This window comes from Contarinia nasturtii, unplaced genomic scaffold (genome assembly GCF_009176525.2).
Source record: "Contarinia nasturtii isolate CC-2019 unplaced genomic scaffold, AAFC_CNas_1.1 Cnas_scaffold_2806, whole genome shotgun sequence".
In the NCBI taxonomy this organism is placed as follows: Eukaryota; Metazoa; Arthropoda; class Insecta; order Diptera; family Cecidomyiidae; genus Contarinia; species Contarinia nasturtii.
In genome coordinates this window covers 1896059-1914588 of record NW_022200123.1, presented here as the reverse complement: position 1 = coordinate 1914588, position 18530 = coordinate 1896059, and the positions used below count along the sequence as shown (strand labels likewise).

The following is an 18530-nucleotide window of genomic DNA, read 5'->3' as shown; positions in this document are numbered from 1 at the left end:
ATATCTGCAGATGGACGGATACATATGGGGGTGATCCCAATGAGCCGAAACTGATAGCGCTCAGATATAACTGTTACACCGGAATATTCATTTCCCTTGCTGCACAATTCAAAAGCGTGAAAAAGCAAAGTATTGTTTTGAACGCATCGCACACATGCTCATATAAATGCTAAGTAAAATGAATACAAAAGCAGCTCAATGCCGAATTTCTTTGTCCAATTATTCCCCATTCGGTACACAATTGGCTCACAAAACAATTCTTATGCCATTCGAATGACATGTGTGTATGATGACAGCAAAAACAAATAATGAAAATAAAAAGCGACGAAATGTTCGGCATGAATGGAGGGAAGGGATGGTAAGCAACCGAAAATTATTTAACAAAATGAAACGGGAAATCGTTAGACATTTGATCATTTTTCTTATTTTGTATTTGTTTTGGCTTTTGTAAATGATTTTCCGCCCCGTAAGACCGTTTTCGGTGAAAGCTCAAATCGCACATTAGTGCCTTTTATTTATCTCGTTCAATGTTTTCATTTCGTTTATTAAATTAGATTACATACAGTACACAGGCACATCGCACAATAGAAAAAAACGGAAAGAAGAAAAGAATTCGCATTCTCATTCGGTTTCCTAGTGAATTGGGGTTACATCAACGCATTTTCGCAAACACCACATTCTGATGATTAATGCATGAAAGTTGGGAAATAATAGAAAATTCAAATTGTGTAAAGTTTTCCCTTGAGTGTTGAGTTATTAAGACGATCAATTGATTGAAAATGTAGTCGTAAAGTCTTGGTCGAAAAGTCGTTCTTACAAAATACTACACACATACATACGTATACATGACGAATTGAATTTCCAACTCGATTCCAAACTATTACAAAGTGAGCTAAGAAATAGATGTAAAAGATAGAAGAAACATTGTCAACTTATTTCGCATCGGTTAGTTTATTTTTTTGGAAGTGTTTATATAGTGTAGACTGTAGAGCTGAAGAATAAACAAGTATATGACTGAAAGTTTTTTTCTCCATTTTGTTATGAGTTATTCGTTTTTCATCAGTTTGTCCAATGTTTTATGGAGCCCGAGATGTTTGTATGTGTGTCTGTCATAATTTTGATATTGTGACATTACAATAGGATGAAGAAGGGGAAAGATGAAGATGACGGGATTGAATATTTGGCATTTATCATATAAAATGTTTATTATGTGTATGCATAGCAGACATAGAGTTCTTTTTGGGTATTGCTGTTGTTGTTGTGTTGATGCGGTGCCTTGTATATGTCGAAATTGAAATGCGGTGTTAAGCTGCTAGTATAATTGGGATAAGTATAAGAGAGTGGAATTCTATATGATACATTTTAAGCGAAACACAAACACATCTACACCGATCTTTCGTACGTGTTATGCGTGTATATTGAAAATGAATGAGCCACAAGCAGCAACAGAAGCAATAAAACAAACACATGACATGCTTATGTCCACCATTTGATTGTCGTTTCGTTGTGAGAGAGATATGTTGAAAAGAGGGCCAAGTTGCGGGCGTATCACACAGGAACAGTGATACAGACGAAAAGAGTGAAAGAGTCTGTTGGTGTGGTGTGTTAGTTCCAATTTTATGTGTAACGTACACCATAATGCGTGCACGAATTCGGGCTAATATACATTTTGGCAGAAAGTCGAAAACGAAAATGAAGTCAATGACAAACAGCTTAGGTTTCCCTTATGGTGAGAACAAACGGACATCACATTCTCGCTAGCATCTAGGGCATAATCCGAACAGAAAACATCCAACTTTCGATACATGCCATGACCATAACAACTGAACTGCATATGTTGACAATAGCCAAACACAATAAAATGTATTGCTGCTACATTCGAAATGCTTCCCTCTTGGCTTCCGTCTATGTTTTATTTCGTTCATTCGATTATTCGCTCACCCTCTCATTCTCTCTCCCTGTCATTGCTATTCATTGGAGCAACATTGGATTTAGTGTCGCATCACATCGTATCACAACAGCAAGCAAATCTATTGTAATGCCATTTTTCGGATTCACATTTTCAATGGTGTACGATGTTTGTGTTTATGCTTGCTCTGCTATACGCGTGTATGTCACTTCATGGAAATGAAATTAAAAAAATGGGAAACATTTGTCCATTTTCACGGTATCTTTCGACCATTCGATGATTCGATGTTTCTGTATTTATTTTCAACATCTTATGGTTTCGTATTTATTTTTATTTTTATTTTATTTTTATTCCATGCGAATGTTAATGAATGTATTGCGGATTTTCATGGCAACGACCCATAGAAGTGCGAGAGAAAGAAAAAAACCCTTGGTGAAACTGACCGTACAACCATATTTTAATCAGCATCAACAGCGCAACGCTCATACGTCGACACCGAACACAAAATCGAAATAAGCAAATATTTGTCGGTTGACAAACTTTCGATAGGAAAAAAAACGAATTCGAATTCGATGTCGATTTTTATTCTGAATAGATGGGATTTCGTATCACTTTATTGATGTTTTTTCGTTTCGGAAACGCAAACGACCGACCATAGACAAATTCATTACGCATATTAGGGCCATTATTTGATTATATTACTTCACATTTCAAATGCGCATCATTTTTGTATTTTAAGCATGTTCTTTCCTTTTAAATTGACTCTCTCCTCTCTCTCTCTATCCCATTCGTTTTTTTTTTTTTACATATTTTCCACTTCTCTTAATACAAGCTTTCGGTGAATCGTTCTTATAAATTATACATGAGCAACTACGATATGAACAGTATACGGTGAAGCGACAAAAGCTTTGCCATCAATTCCAATATTAGAAATCTTGAATTTTAGCAAATTCAGAAAGTTCGGTAAGAAAAAAAAGTAGAAAAAAAGAGAGCGGAGATAATGCTTATACAAAGTAGGAAATGGATGAGCAACTATGGGTTTGGAATTGAAATTGTGTAATTCAACATGAGTTGATGGTCATGTTTTTTTATTAATTAGAAATTGCTGTTATTGCATGTTGGCTAAGCTCAAAAAACGATCCACGCAATGACGACGTTGTTTCATTAATGCGGTGACCCGTTACTGTGCTAATCCCGTGATCGGATGCACAATGGCGTATTCCAAACTAATATTATCAATTCATTCAATATTTTAAGCTTTAAAAACTCTCCCAATTTCCAAATATATTCATACCAACAAGAGATTTCCGGCGAGACAAAAAAGCACACACATATATATTATGAAACGCACAAATTTTGTGCGAAAAAAAACACTTCGTTTGTGAATCACTCTAAAGGGAATTTCATTTGGTTGGAATTGTGTGAGTTTTACTCTCAGCTGAATGAGATCTGAAAATCCTCTGTTGGTGCGAGTGTGAATGGTTTAAGCGCGGATATTCTGTCGAATTTTGCGGGTGTGCGCTCTGTTTCGCACAGATAACAGAAAAAAAATTAACAAACGAAAACCGCTACCAAATAAATACAAAATTTGAATCAAATGAGTTCGTCGGTTGTCGATTTTTAATTTCGCTCGCTTTTTTCCGGAATAAACAGAACAAAAAGCGACTAAAAAAGAGAGACGACAAAAACAACAGCAGAAAGCGCATCCATCCCCCCAAACCACGGAAATCGTATCGTACATTTGTCAATTGCACAAACAAGGTCAAAGAGATGAAAGTGTAAAACATTGGCAACATTTCATACCATAGTTCCCAGCAAAATGGAGGAACTCATGAACATTTCAACTTCATGCATCAATCGTTTAGGTTAATGCAAAATAAATTGCATGTTTCTCTTTAATATTTCATTTGAGTATCATTTCTCTTTGCCTCCCCCATTCGTTCTCTCTGTGGTAACATTTTCCGATTTTCGTTTTGCATTGGTCTTTCTCTTGTTTTGTGTGTCGAACATTTAGTTCGTGGTATTCTCTTTTTTTTGGTTCAATTTACCGAAACGATGGTTATTATGCATTACCAAAGCTATGCATTTAGATTTCCTAATTTCTTCGTCATTCAAGCGATTTGCTTTGTCATCGTATTTTCGCTATGTGTGTATGTTAGAATATGATTCGCAACTAGCCGCCGGCAAGTAAAATCTTCAATTCAAATATGATGTTGTTGTTTTTTTACGTTATTCTTGTTTGTTCGCTTATAACAAACATTCTTTTAGCGAAAATGTGTTTTTTTAGAATGTATTGCACAAACGCGTACATACTTTTAAAAAATAGCCCAAAGCGATTGAAGAGAGCGGAAGAGAGAGACAGAGAAAAATTGTGAAATAAGTTCAATATTTTGTGACAAAAGAATAGCAAACGGGATGGTTCAAAACAATATAAGGCTATAATTCTTCGAATTTTCTGCTAACCAAAAATTGTTTGATACTTTTTTGTATCCTTTTTTATTCCGGTTAATTTTTGTTGATTAGACGTTGTTCGTCATACGAGCCAAAACTGGCGTCGGTAAAGGATTTTCGCATTAAACCTAATACACAAAAAGCCGAATAACAGAGTATAGTTTGTTTGCCAATTTCATACACTCTTTCCAATTTTCCAAATTTCGGCTGATGATGATGATGATACTGGAGTAAATATTTGTTGATTCACATAGATAACTACAAATTACATCGCTTCTCTTTCTTTGTCTCCCTCTTGCTCTGTCTCTTTCTCTCTCTGCTGTGGATGCTGTTTTTTGGATCTGAAAATGGTTACTGCAAATCCGATTTTAATGACTCGAGCGTCTTTGCATCCACTGACATCCACCGAGAGATTGTCAATAATTTTAGTTATTATGTAACACAATATTACTGCATATTATTATCATGAAGATGTTGGGTGTACTCTGTACTGTACATATTTGCTTTTATTTGCTCTGTTGAGTTTCACCATTTCGGGTGTGTATATTGTGTTATGAGTTTACACGTTGCGTTTGTTTGGCAACTGTAGTGTGCCATCACCGTTTAATATAATATTTACTATACAAAGCGATTACACTTCATATTCGTTTATGTCATCTCATATAAATGATTTCATTATGTGCTCCATTGCATTGTACATTCGTTGATGGTGTCTTGAGGAAATGCGAGTGAAAGTGAGATGCAGAACATCCAACGGCAGCCAAAGATATGTGTGTAGTATATTTTGGCTTTGTGCATGCAGCAAATTGAACGGCATTATCATTGAATGTGTATTCATGCAGAGCAACAAAACCGAACACATCAGCAATCAAATGAGCAACTTATTTCACGCGATTTTTATCGCAACAACTATTATATTCCGGTACATATTTTCAACAAATTATGCACATATACGCAAACCATTGTAATAGACATAATGTGCACTCACTTCATCACATTTCGTTGAAAATAATATGCGTCGAATGCGCACAGTGTTGAAGTTATCGATTTTGTGTTTCAACAACATTTTCTTCATTGGCAATGTTCAGTTCACATAATATCGATTTCTCTTTGTTCTCTCTTATCGCAAGTGCTTTCAAAGAATGTTGTTTTTCTTCTTTCGCCACTTTGCGTTCGCACTTGAAACTCGGTGAAAAGCAGTTAAAATTAAATGTTACTTCGTTTTTTAAGTAATCTTAAGAAGTTTACATTTTTATAAATAAAATTAAGCTCCAAAATTTTGTTACATAAAATTCGCATAATAATTAGGTATATACGAAGCGAAAGTGTATCGAATGGCTGTAACACATGTTGTCCTCAATATTTGATCAATACAATTTCCATGTGATTGATCTAAAAATTTATATTCACAAGTCTGACTGCTTATGACTGAAATGGTAAGAGAAATTTTGGAATAATTATATTATTACTGTTCGACCCTTCTCGACTTGAAAGTGGCGTCTTTTTTGTTTGCCTTTGGAACTTTTTAATCGACTCGCAATTGTCGAGTATCCATATTTTTCAGTCTTTATTATCCATGTTATCGTTGTTTTGCAGCGTATGTTCTCAATAAACATCAAAACTGAGTCTGGTCTGCTTCTTCTCATCTGTTGTTCTAAGTCAATTTTTTTGTATATCACGTACGCGACGATGCAATTTCGGCCAGTTTTTCTTTCTTTCTTTTTAGAGAACATGTTGTTTTGTATAAGTACCACTCGTTAAAGTGTCGCAACACACAATACCATTTATAATTTCAATGTCATTTTTGCTTTTTTGTCACCACATCATCTAACGATTGTTTTTACTTTGTTGTTGTTGTCGCCGACTTTTTTCTTCTTCTTCGTTCTTTCTTGAGGGTTCCTTTCGGTTAAACACGAACTCTGAAATTATACCCCGCCGAGTAATTTTGATTCACTTGAAGAAAAAAAAATCCCATCTGAACAAAAAGAGAACAAAACGTGTTCTCAATATAATGTATTATGTCGTACTCGTTCGCCGTATTTGTCATGTGGAATTTAAATTGTGTTAAAGAGAAACGTTTGCAGATTTCAATCGACATGAATTGTTTTATTTTGACATAAAAAGCAAATGTTTGAAATTCGTATGTACAGCGATTATAACGCGGCATATACTCGTACAAGCAATAGTACAAGCGAATCCACACACAGAGAGATTGGGAGGGGGAATGTGAATGTCAAGAGTAAAATCGGGAGCTTTTTTGTCAATGGCACGGATTTAAATGACAAAAAGAATTGTAACCGTTTTCGCTTAATATCCATCATGTCAGAAGTAGAGAGAGGAAGTCAAAGCAAAGTAAGTTGATTTCGTAGCACGTCTTTAAAGCGAAATTGAAATGAGCTTTGAAACAGTTGAGGGCTCATTTTCTGTAATACCCAATAACAATAATTCGCCATTAATCCAAGCACCAACTGTAAAATAAATATGATCATTTCGTAGCATTTAATTATCCGGCTTATGACGAATGCCGTCAGTGTGCGCTTTTGCTCGCGGCCAATATTCGTTGTCGACGTTGGGGACGAGAAGAACGAACAAAAAAAATACGGCCGGGGATTGTGAACCATCAACTTGGAAAATATGAATGTGTTTCCTGGCTGGATTGCTGATGCGATGTGCGACAATGACAGAATCATCCTTACGTTTGTAAGACGATTTGAATATGCAATTTGCGTTAAATACGCAAAATCACTGGGGAAATCATTATATCTCTTCATCGGAATCAACTGTCATTGCTGTTCGCTCCGCTTCAAATCAACTCAAGTCATTATAATCGAAATGAGAATTTATATTGTCAAATTGCAACGTCTCACAAATGTGAAATTGCTTTTGTCTGATGCTGAAAATCAACCAACCAACACATATAATATTTTCAAGAGAAATAAACTTCAATCAACCAAAGATTAATGCCACAAGATAATTTCGTGCATTTATCGATTGGCTCGCCCATAAAATATACATCTAACAATTAATCTATTTAAATGTAACAGTAAATGGATTGATACACACACAAAGTCACCAAAACGAAAATTGTACAAATGTATTTAATCGAATATGACATTAAAACGTTTAAATTAAAGTGAGGTAATATTGATTTTCGATTTAATGTATCAAATTGGCATTTACAATTTTCCATGCATCGTGCGCGCTATTGAAAATTTCAAATATAGAAAATGTATTCGCGGTAGTTGTGTCTCTCGGTTGATCCATAAATAAATTGTGTAGATAATTTTGAATGTGGTGCTCGCATCATTTCATGAACCATTCTGTGTATATGTATTGCGAACAAGGACTGTATTGACACGATTGAACCGCGTTGCCACGCAAAACAATTGCCAATTTAAATATCAATCAAACAAAAATCCGTATTTCAATCACGTGAAATTTTCGGAAATGAATTTCACAAAACAAATTTATTTGTGCCATCAGTTTTTTTGTGTATTTTCTGCTTCTTCCTTTTCGCTTGTAAGTTTCGCTTTTGTCGAAATATTTTTCATTTTCCATTTATTCAAAACATGTAACATTTCCTTGGAGAAAAACGTAAGCTATCTTCATTAGATAGATTTGTTTGCATAAGTTTTGTCATTTCCATCCCCATATCGCTTTACAAAAGTTTTAACTATGGCACAGAGCCACAAGAATTGAATTTCATTTATGCAGATGAAAGAGAAGAAGCGCTTAAAACGTGCCGGATCATCGTTAAATTTCTTAAATCCGTTCATGCCGGCATTCGTCTATGGTTTCACCTTTATATTCCATTCTGTGATTTCATTGTTCACGCTTTATTCACACCTATAATCATTTGAAACGATATTCATATGGTCGTAACTCGTACAACAAAAGAGATAAATGAAAGTACATATTTTTTTCGCTCTTTTTCTGCACAATTCATTTATGTACTACATATCCGTGTGTAATTTGATATGATTAGATCACGTGACATATACGATGATGTTTGGCATTTCATGGCGCGCTCATCAAAATGCCAATTCTCAAATGCACCGCGTCCTGTGTCATAAAACATTCAAGTACTCGTTTGACAGCTACATAAATTGCTCATTGAGAATGAAAGGGCTCAAATAGAGTCGAATACCACATTGCCGAATGTAAATCAAAGTAAATTGTAATCCAATTACGATACACATCATTGATTGGCATAATAAAATATAACGCTAATAAACGGCAAACTTTGAATATGTCGTCTTCGATTTCGAAGTAGTTGCGCCGTAAATATTCAACCAAATGTCAAATTAATACATATGTAAGCCAAGATGAATGGCTCATAAATAATCAATGAATAAGTTTCATTTGGTCTGCTGTGTACAGATGGAAAAATTAGAAGTTTTCCCAATACATACATTGGCGTGGATCGTTTCATCTCATTGAAAGTATAGCAGCTGTGGTAGAACGAATTAATTGGGCGTTATACGAAAATATCGACTATTAAATTAAAGAACTAACGCGCTCAGCTCAAGTGTAAACGATATAAATATCGTATTACATCTTGACATGAAAGGAATAACCTAGCCATGATTGGCGTCAATAAATTATAGATGTATCTGTACTATAGTTTGTTATCAATATATACTTGCAGTAAATTAACACCGAACATTTTCAAGTTTCGGGGCGTGAGTGTGTCCCACATAAATGAACGAAAAGCTGCATTAATTAGAACATATATAATTGTTTTTCAATGAAACCACCAATGAATGCCGGCAATTCAATATTTGATATCGTTTTAATAGCACACGCTCATCTTCCAAACTTAATCGATGAATATCAGCCGGAATCGACGATTTGTTGTTCGAGACGATGAGATTTGCGTCGCATGCCGAATAGCCACATGATTGTGTCTCTTTACATAATAGATATATGTGTAATGCACCACCATGGTCAATACAATAAACCACCACCAAATAAAGCCAAACTAATTTCCGACCTAATCAATTATTTGCGATCTATCTCTCTCACTTTGTTTGTGTGTCATTTGTTCAAATAGACCAAAATCGATTTGGCATTGAATGTTTGATCGCGAAATGAAAACCTGTTGGTTCCAGTAGAGTATAGGTTTATTTTTATCTATATACATATTTCGTACCATGAAATCAAACACTTCAACATTTGACTGATTTACGGCTGGATTGAATTGTTTGCATAACAATTTGTGTTGAGACTTCCGAATAAAGCGCTTCAATTATAAATCTTCAAATTAAACGTCTTTGTTCAGAAGTTCTGACAATAAATTAACTGAATGTAAATTTGAAGTAAATGAATGGGAAGAAGAGAAGTCATCGTAGTGTTATTTATATTCAATTTGAAGGTAGTTATTTATAATGCGATTATTGCACACCGGACCTTTGCGCGAAAGACACCAATACCAAATCAAAATATGATTAAAAGACACACCGTCATCGCCTCCATAAAATCCACTCGACTGTTTCGCTCGACATTCGAAATGGCACTTATTCCGTGACATGGCACGAAGTAAGTAAATCTTTTTAAATTAAATTTGGTTTGCTTATCCGGTGTTTAGGTAAATGAAGCGAGTGTTGTTTTTGTGATTTCTAATGTTCGTACGCCGTGATTCGAGTGAGAGTGTTATGAATGTTCGTTATTAAGTGTTCGTCACCGTCATCAACAGAGAGATACGAATGTGAGTGAGTGGCTGTATATAGATAAAGAGAAGCACAAATTAGATATTTCACCTAGTATGTCAAGTCAATAATTCACGCATACAAGTAGAAATCAGTTCGAAAAGGTTACAAGGCACAAGCACGATTTTATCGTATGTTGAAGGTGCGAAGAACAATTTCAATTTATTGATGAAGTAACTAAAACCTCATCACATCACCGAATCTGGTGTTCGTGTGCGTTCAAGAACTCAATTCACATTACGTCTCAATTCGTCGTTTGCGTCAATATGCCCATCCCCATCGACACTAACGACATACCGTTTAGCATGTCTGGCACGCACTCACATCGAAATTACATAAATAAATAAAGCCATCATAAATATTCAACAACCAAACGCGCGCTCACATTTTACTTATTCAATTTACTTAACCGTTTGTTGTATCAAACGCTTCAAAGTTTTACGAATTTTAACGGAAGAGAAATCAACTAACGTTCGAACGAAACAAAACGGAATATCAGAATAGTTGCTGATTTGTTTTGACTAATGACACACAATGTGCGTGCGCGTACCATGAAGGGATTACACAATGACTGCGAAACGAATTTTGGCTAATAAATTAAATGCGGAATTTCAAATGAAAAACAATTCAGATTCATTTTGTAAAACCCACGCACACTTGGCCGGAGTTTGAGACCGAAGAAAATGCGGAATGACAGCAATTGATAAGAACAAGAAGAAAATTAAGCTCCCTTCAAATAAACAATCCATTTTCATGAGATTTTCAGCATATTCGTTGGGAAACTTGTAAATCATGCGAACTCAAGAAGGTCATTCGAGAGAATCGAGAATCAAGATGGAAAAAAGAAATTAAGAAAAACGAAAAGAAAGCAAATTATGTTTGGAACTTAATTAAATAGAATTTTCTCTAATGAACAACATCACGTATTGTGTATAAATAGTGATGGAACATAATATCGAACAAAGAAAACATCGGGTGCACACAGTTCGTCAAATGTCAGATATATATTCAATACAGATAGATCCACTTTGCCCATTTCGATTTCACAAACAGGATGTTGAAGCATCTGAAGAGTACACTCGATATTCTATGCGCAAACACACGCACGCACATAATGATATCAACCGAGATTGGTTCAAAATCGAATGAAATCACATCAAACGCGCTCAATGTATTTTAAAATATTCTTCTTAGCTGATAAAACGAATACCAAATGTAAAAGTTTTTCACGTATTCAACAAAGCAAACAAGAGAGATCGAAACCTATTGAACCTTGAGTACAGGAAAAATATTGCTCTTCTGTGTGTGTTTGTGTGGTGAACCAGATTTACGTTTGTGACAAAGCTAAAAAAGATCGAAGATTTTTTTCCTTTTGGATTGCGTTTTTTTTACCTTACCTTTTTATGTAGATTTCCTTAAAAATATTAATGTGATACGATTTCCTGCGCTAGCTTGTTTCAATTGAATGGGCCACAAATTGGCCAACTCATCATGGCCTACGGTATTGTGACCATTTTATTTGCTTTTTTCGGTTCGAAAAGCGATTATTGTCTCATTGGATCGGTTTTACTTGTTGTTAATGTTGTTTTGTGTGTATCCAATATTTTTGTGCGTGGGAACAATCTAAGCCCCTTTGGCCGTTGTTCAAGACTTTTGAAACGATACATACGAATATATAAGATCGTGTTGTTTCGAAAAACTTTTCGCAAAAGTTTTGAACCTACAACAATCAACACACGTTCACATCGAATCTTTTTATCACATTTTCAACACTTACACATACAACAAACCAAATTACGCATCAAAAGACAAGAGTTATAGATATCTATTTTCCACCTTCTTCTTCTTCTTTGTGCCATATGTGATGCTTTTCTAACAAAGTTCATAGCACCGAGCATGAGATGGAACCTTGTTTTCCATCAAGATGCGAAAATACAAAGACTCACGTATATGCACAACAAATATAGACGTATATGCACAACTTCGTTTTGATTTTCGGCATGTATTTCAACGAGAAGAAAACGGCGCGATAGAGCAATATCACAATATATATAGATTTGTTCACTAAATGACACATTCATGTCTAATTCAACATTGGTTGGGTTTATTAAATTGTAGCAATTATTGCGTTTCGTATATTGTTTGGAATGCGACAGACAAATCGAAAATTAAACGACATCTTTAGGCATAACGATCATAGCTGCTTCGTAATTGGAAGCATACAATAAATACTATCGGCCCTTGGAATTGTCGTGTTCACACCATACCGCGTATTACATCCGAATGAAACTAGACGTGAAATAAAAAAAACAGAATATCTGACCACTTTGGGGTAATCAACTCCATCACATGTAATACATAGTGATCTTTTCATATGTACAAATAACGCTCCGCAACAGCACATTAATGTGTTTATATATGTGACATTCTTTTATGTACATTACGGCATATTTGCTGTTCAACTTTCATTACAGAGAATCAAAAGGTTTTTCTGGTAGGTTTGCATCTATGGTGTTTAATCGTAGCCACATTCCCACGACTCAACTGAATTGCGTTGCGTTTGTTCCGTCAAGTTAATTAAATCAAATGAAAATGGTTAGAAATTTTGGTATAAAAGCACGGCGTGTATGCTTTTCGTGTGCCAACATAACACCGAAAATGAAGCAAATTGTACACATTGACGCATAATTTGGTATGCCAAAAATGCTGATTCGATTTTATATATTAAAATGGAAATTCTTTAATGTTCGCATGTTCTTTAAATTGAAGCAACTCCGAAGCGTACAAACGACTGTACCGAGATGCAAAACCATTTTCATAATTAATTTACGTGGGACTTGAACCAAGGATTACGTGCATTTTCATCTAAATCATGTAAAGTTCTTATGGCTGTTGTTGCGTGGCGGTAATGATGTTGCTCTTGTAATGACACTTGCCTCGTTTTACATTCGTAAGAAAAAAGAGAGATTTTATACACTATCCATAAATGCGAATTGGTTTAACACTACCATCGTGAGATCTTTGCACTTTGTTCATCGACTTATTGTGATTTGATTCTAAATCGAATGGTTCGCGTCATACATTTTTGCGCACCAAACAGTCGCAAAACTTTTCGATATGTAATCTCAGTTTAGTTATAACAGCAGTACGCCATATAAACACACTTTGTAACAATTTACACAAAGTTTTATTTTGGTTGTTTGCTCATTCGGATGGTGCGAGGTGGGGATGAAGACAAAGGTAATTTATAAGATTGTTTTGTCTCTATATTATCGCAAGCATATCGGTAAATGCGTATACCGTTTTCGGTACAACTTAGTAACAGTAGTGTAAAACAAGTGTCGAATTGTGTTCGGGTTAGATGCCACCAATACCCAAAATCATGAGTATAATTCGCAAATTCGAAGTAAGAGGAAAAAGTACGGATGAAAAGAAAAAGTTTTCAAATCGAATGAAGCACGACAATAAATGAGAACGGAAGTTTTTGCCATTGGAGTCAGTTTACATTGCATATGCTATACATGTACTTTTTTTTCTTTTTTCAACAAAATAAAAATCAAACAATTAAAAACGGAAATGACAAAATTCACTTGCAAACGTGAAAGAAACAGACAGCCACCGAGAAATGCTAGCTGACATGTTCGGCTAAGTTTTTTTCCTCTTTATCACCCAATTTTTTTTAAATATATAAACTTTGGGACATACACGTACACACACACACACACTTATATGTGAAAACTGAAAATGACAAGAAATTGTAGGAGCTGAGGAAATAAAGAACAGAAATAGTGTAAAAAAATGCAACAAGACTTACGCTAACGAGATTGACGTTCTGAACGGCAACTGGGTCATTTAGTTCGATTTCATGTGATTTCTTCGTGTATACACTTTTTCCTGTTGCCAACCGAAGAAGATAGGATGAGCGAAGAGTTATCACTGCAAACCAAAGCACATTTCCGACAATTAAATGGCTTTTGAAAATTGGAATGTCCGAGATAGATGTAACCGTGCACACAATACACACAATATTACATAATCCAGTTTTAAATTACGATTCGATTTTTTTTTCTTTTTTACTTCGATAATTTATTTTCGTTGTTCCACTTTGCACTGACGAAAATTGTTCAACGGTGTATGTGTGTGCGATTTGTGCATAAATCGGATTTTTCTCTAGAGTTTTATTTCATCGATGAATCTGCTTGGCTTTTACCAATTTCGGTAGCGTTTGCAGCACTTTCGTGGTATATCCGCCCCAAAAATGCAACCGACAACAAATGAGTTTCAAAATTTATTATGGTTCAGCATAAAATATCCAATATCAGCGAATGTCATATGGGATAGAATCTACCACAGTTTTTCAATGTTCATACAACGTGTTTTGACACTAAAAGCATCTTACTCAAATGTATTTTTTTCCTCTCCTGTATTTACGGGGGCGTTCAATCTATTCTCTTTTTTTTATCTAACGTTTGTTTGACAGCGGAGCTTGATCTTCTTTTTTTATGATAATACATTTGCTGCACATGTATATATTTTTAACTGTTTTTTTGCACTTTAAATTTTACTTTTTTTATTCAAATGTTATTTCTTACCGCATATCATTCTTGTTGATGCTCTCGAATTTTCCGCAAAAAAATTAAATAATTTCGAACTAATGAAACCTCATCACTCAATTGATTGATCGCGAACAAACAATGAGATTAGTTGTTCACTCTACACATGAATCACATTATCATATGGCATGACAATCTGTCATTCATTTGAAATTGAATATATGTCATATGTATATGCCACGACGAGGAACGCGGTTACACTTTTGTTGAATATTTTATTATTCGAATCTATTACACACACTTCATTCGATACTGTCAAGTGAGTGTCAAGCTTTTAACTCATGTCAATGTTTCGATAACGATACACAAAATTTTATATGCACCTAAACAAACCGCCCAGCAGCATCCAACTGAAAAAATCAGATCAGCCGACAAATGTTCGAACCGAAAAAGCAACGGAACAAAATAACGGAGAAGGCAACGAAACGTGTGAAGCCATTCGGTGCTGTTGAGTGAATGGAATTGTGTAAGGTCGGTGTTGGTTCGTGGAGTCGACGCAGTAGTGCAGTAGCAGTTAGAAATATGGAGAACTTGCATCTCCATTCTAAATATGATAACATTCTCTATTTATGGTTAGTACAAACGAATCATTGATGGAAGACAGACGCGTCGAGCAATTGTATAAAAACCGTTGATAGAGTATTTGGGCTCAATCAACAGCATTGAAAGACTCATGAAAATCGCTTATAATGGGAACCATGACGGAAATACCTATATTCATTGTGTGATGCATTCGCACATGCATACACCTTCCGAAAAGCCTGCGGGAATTTCGGTCTACATCATTTGACATTTTGAAAACTAGTCATAGTCATAACCATACGACCATTTTATGAAATGGTAAAGATTTTCGAATAATATCATTCTATATAACCATTGTCGATGGAGGGATATTCTTGGAACCAATACAACGGAACATTTATGGTCTACCAAAAGACTCACATCGTTCTCTTTCCCTCTCATTCTATAGCAATTCATCCGTTATTATGGCAATGGCTAGAGAATGAGTTTTCAGCATCCGGTTGACTTTTAATTTATTTAACATTTGACCCCATGACCTATGCCAAACCAAGTTTGAATAAAGCGTTCGAACAGTTATTCGCCATCGAATGCATCTTCGTTCGACATTCTTGGCACAATGACAATGGCAAGAGAGCACGAGACGAGAGAACGAGCGAGAGAGATAGAGAGACTATTCGGCCATTCAAACAAAACAAAAGGCTCAAAACTTTAATTGAATTGAAATGCTTGTTCTGCTTGGACATTATGAATGGCTGCTAATGTGCAACACATTCTAGTTGTGCCTGTTTTTACCAGGTGCTTTTCCAAAAATGCCAATATTCGCATGCCCTTTATACATCATCTAATAAATTAAAGTGAAATGGTCAGAATAAACCTTAAGCCATAGACGAATTTTTTTATTCACAAGTTTTTTTCACTCTTCTCATTCGATAATTTGAAACTTGAAATCGGCTCATTGCTTGTTCAACCACCCAAATTGCTCACTTTATCATGTCAAAGTATATCTACATGGAATATTGAGTTCAATGCGAAAACCAAGCCAGCAGGATTCATTTCTTTTTACTTTCTGTGTCTCGCTCTGCCTATCAAATTAATCGTTTAATGACTAACACGAGTTGAAATTCGGGGCTACCTGAGAAATTATCAATGTGGAACATTATCACAAACATTGCCACCAAAACCGCAATCATGTGCCAATAAACGTACATAATTCGTGTGCATTATCATCCTCTGACTATGAACGAAAAAAAAAACAAACAACAAAAAAAAACCACCGAACTGTTTGTGCATTCGTTCGTTGCTTCTATCGTCGTTGTATTGCACGATTGAAGCGGACGATGGGGCATCGTATTACACAAATTTAATTGAGGTCGAATCATCATCTTAACTTCTATCAGTGACCAACAGATTTGTTGGTATATGATGATATCTATCATCGCTCTGGCCAATGCGATCAAAATGGACTACAGAGAACCGAACTAAATCGTTACATATTTCATATTTATGCATGAATATTTGATAAGTTCAGAAGTTATGGCGAAAGCGTATACTTTGTTTCTTTCGCTCTCTCGCTCTTGTTTTCTCTCACTCTTTGAGTGTTGCTCTTTATCTATGGATAGATGCAGATTCGCTTTAGATTTACATTGCTGTTTGCATGCTTTGTGCAACTTCTGATCGAATATCATGCGCACCCTATAATAATGGGTCTTTATCTTTATATTCACCGCAACCAATGTTTTTGTTTTCGTTTTTCTTATTCTCTCTTTTCATGCTCCGAATGGTTGTGTTCGTCTCGTGTTACGCTGGATGTGTGGCGGTGTGTGGGTACACTCACTTTATTATTATATTTTTCGGTTTACACAAAATGCGAGCATGGTGGTTGTGAACTAAGCCAAGTAATATGAACAGTGGCAACCGAAAAGCAACAGCAAAAACCAGACAAATTTATTCATAAATTCCCCGCATGAAAGATGAGTCTGCTTGTGTGCGTATAGTGACAGCTCGCTTCAGTTGGTTGTTTTTTTTTAAATACAAATAACGTTTGTTGAAATGAAACGAAATGTCTGCTTAAAAGGCTGAGCTATTTGTCATTCAAAATATATTGAAATATGTGAACGCAGAGAATGGGAAATCGTTTTGGTTTTCACGAGAAAAAAGAAGTATACACCATCCCAATGTTTGAATTGGTAAATAAAGTTCACTCGTATAGTTTTTCTCTCTCTCTCGCATAAATAAATGTGAGGAAATGAACAAGTGAGTTTATTTTGTCACAACATGTTCAATTTCTGTTATTTGGAATATGCATGTGTGCGTGTGTGTGGGTTTAACCAAGAAAATGTGATCGCTTGTAATTAAAAATAATGTGAAGGTATGCACACAGTGACGCGTATGGAAAACTAATACAAAATGTTATTTATGAAAAGAGCCAAATTGTATACAGAAAGAAAAATTGTTATTTTCATTGAGCTGAAAGTGATGCTTTTAAAAATTCTAGTTAAATAATATCGTTTTCGTGTTATTCAATATAAATGGAGCGGACTCCGTTGAAGTCTTATAAGTCATGTCGCTGGAATACTGTTTTGAAGAGGTCACTTAGTTGCCTAAATCTTTCAACTACAATGTCATTAACACACATCGGTGTTTTCGACGCACGAAGAACGTGCAGAATGAGTAAAATTTATTGTCATACACGATTTCCTGCTGCTCAGAAATATGTGATTTATTTTCATATCGTGAATTATTTATATAAATTGGTGTGGACTCATGAATAACTTCACGCTCTGACAAATTAACATATGAAAATATTTGCAATTTTTATGAGGGATGAGAGTTTTATTTTTCGTCAACTTTATAATTATTTTGATCTTGTTCGGTAAAATATTTAAAGAACAATCAACATTCATGGTGGCGAAAAATAAGGAGACAAACTTAGATAGTAATGCTCGGTAAATGTTTTATTAATGGCTTGGAAACTATGTACCAGAATGTATTTTGAAATAACGTATATTCTGTTTGAAGGTTCATTTTTATTCGCCGAGAGCATACGAATACATCCGTTCAACATTCAATAATAATTTGCCGGCACACGCACACTTAACACATCGGCAGGTTTTACTGAATGTGCATTCGAAATGTAACTTGTAAAATCGCAAGAATATAAGGAAAACAGAAAAGAGCTGAAAGTCGGATTGATCTTCAATGGGATGCACACACGACAACATTCTCAATGGATTTGATCAACGAAATAGTTTCTGGGCCATAACACAGCTGTTAAAGATAGTGCTAGCGTATTCGATAACAATAAATTATGTACTCCATTGTCTACCC

General features: G+C 35.2%; 1 protein-coding gene across 1 annotated transcript in view; it reads right to left on the bottom strand.

Moving 5' to 3' along the window:
• LOC116349159 overlaps window positions 1-15015 on the bottom strand; it is an 83913-nt gene extending 68898 nt beyond the window's left edge. Inside the window, exon 1 of the mRNA XM_031780456.1 lies at window positions 13883-15015. The gene's annotated coding sequence lies outside the window, so the exon portion shown is untranslated. The remainder of the gene's footprint in view (window positions 1-13882) is intronic.
• Window positions 15016-18530: the final 3515 nt, after the last annotated feature.